Source organism: Pinus tabuliformis, chromosome X (assembly GCF_031772625.1).
Source record: "Pinus tabuliformis cultivar Carrire ecotype Pingquan chromosome X, CPIR1, whole genome shotgun sequence".
Lineage (NCBI taxonomy): Eukaryota > Viridiplantae > Streptophyta > Pinopsida > Pinales > Pinaceae > Pinus > Pinus tabuliformis.
This window is the reverse complement of record NC_142308.1, coordinates 1,440,254,384-1,440,256,532: the sequence shown is the minus strand read 5'-3', so window position 1 is coordinate 1,440,256,532 and position 2,149 is coordinate 1,440,254,384. Positions and strand designations below refer to the sequence as shown.

General features: G+C 38.8%; 1 long non-coding RNA gene across 2 annotated transcripts; it reads right to left on the bottom strand.

The window, feature by feature from the left end:
* Positions 1–1,440: 1,440 nt before the first annotated feature.
* On the bottom strand, positions 1,441–1,948 carry LOC149145436 (uncharacterized). Of its 2 annotated transcripts, none has more exons than XR_016264766.1 (2): positions 1,869–1,948; positions 1,441–1,671 (listed from the first exon to the last, which is right to left on the bottom strand). It is a non-coding gene; the product is annotated as an uncharacterized LOC149145436 (long non-coding RNA). The 2 variants fall into 2 exon arrangements; XR_016264765.1 differs by having other exon boundaries at positions 1,825–1,942.
* Between the last annotated feature and the right edge of the window lie 201 nt (positions 1,949–2,149).

Genomic DNA, 2,149 nt, shown 5'->3' with positions numbered 1-2,149 from the left:
CGTCTGGTTAGGACCAGATAGCGTTTACTGGCAAGGCCAGTGGAATTGCGGTCGTGTAGGACCTGCAAGTGCTTGGGGGTGGAAGGTCAGAGAAGGAACTCTTCCTATGGTCGGGTGGTTTGACAAGCACTCAAGTAGGTTTGCAGAATAGCAGGTATGGCCTTTGCAGAATAGCAGGTATGGCCTACTGTGAGATTACATTTATTGAAATTATCGGTATGGCCTACTGTGAGATTACATTTATTGAAATTATCTATTTACTGTATTATGCTAAACTAAGTACTGTGCTGTGAAACTATTTATCTAATGAAGCCATCTTTTATTCTGCACTGTATAAAACTAAATTACTGTAATGTGAAAAGAAGTGGAACCAGCAAGGGGTAGCTGTCTAGTATTCTTATCTGAAAGAAATAAAGAAGAATCAAACAGTATTCGCATAAACAGAGACTGAAACGCATTTATATTAAACAGACATCAAACCCTTGTATCTTGTTTATCAATAACCATACGATATAAATCTGAACAAATAGATCATATTATCCGAATGATATCTAGAAATATGGAAGGGTATACTTTAGACCCTTTGCTTGTTTTACAAAGTGAGTAATGAAATATATGTATATATATTCTGTACAGCAAGATTCGGGAGAAAAACAGAGTAAACATTCTTGAAGAAAAACCCCAAATATGCGTGTACATTATGACACCAAAACCTTAAGACAGACTGGTAAGTCCCGCTACAAGGCTGAACGCATATATATATATATATATATATATATATATATATATATATATATATGCTACATCGTTAGCTATATAAATTAAGGAAAAACACAAAAGCAAACCAAATCCCGGACCGGACAGCCGTAGCCGGAGATCGATAATACATTCATAATCTAGACTCTGTAGCTTGCATGCATTGAATTCACACAATCAAAACAACGCATCTAAATACCCATTAAATAAACAATGTCTGTGGGCAGAATAGCTCAACAATGGTACTATATGCATTCTCAGGCCGACTTATATATAAACCCCGGCTACAAAGTCGAATGGAAAAGAGATCGAGCCGCCGGATATCAAACCAAACACAATATATAACAACAGTAATATAACAGTGGTATTATAACTAAAATATAACAACTTTCGTACAGAGAGTCTCTTGGCATTTTCATATGGAAATAGATGGCTATATATTAGTCAATTACATAGAAGAAACTCAGCATGGTAAACTAAAAACAAACATAAGACACATTCCGCCGAGGGGGCTGAAATAAACGTATGCGAACAAGTCAAGCTTAAAAGGATTAATTCCATTTATACAGAAGTCATGAAACTTGTATGACAGAGTCTATTACAAACTTGTTCCCAATAGTTGCCGTAAACAGAAAAAGAGCCGAATGGCTTAAAAACTTAAATAAACATGTTAAAATGGTCGAAGCTCTGAGTATGGTGCTTCCCGCCTGAGCAAGGCTAGAAGCCGATTCATTGCCAAGCGAACCCTAGTATATGGAGAAGTCGAATCGAAAACAGTCATTGTCTGTCGGATTCAGACTTCGATTTGAGTAAAGGAGAAGTGCAGCAGTCAACAGAGATATGCCTACCTGGTTCAGGGCGACTGGCGGCATGTAGGAAGCTACCCTTGCTTCCAAGTCCAACGCCAGCTTCGACCTGAATCAGAAACCAATGATTCATTAATCTATAGAACATATTGCAGTAAGTAATGGTGGAACAATAAACTTTAACACTGCTAAACTATAACTGTAAGCCGTGACAGACAAGAGACTGTAACCATATCGAGAAGAAAGGAACAAGGATTAATACCGTTAATAGACACTGAAGCTGTGAAAACCATAATGGACGCATACCTGAAACGATACCAGAACCTGAACAGCAGCTGTAGTTCGCATTAGAACTATTCAATAACCCAGAGCTCAGTAACTCGACACTTGACAAATGAAAATAATAAGAATCCGAAGAAAAGGGATGGGTTTATAAACCTACCATGTCTATGACCGGTTCGTGGCACGATCGCTCTCCGTCGATCTGCCTTAAGCCTTGTCCACCGTTCGATAGCCAGTAGAGATGGGCGCGAAAGCAAATTCACCGAGAAGTCAGACGGTAAAACCTCGAGCTCCGGGAGCACATG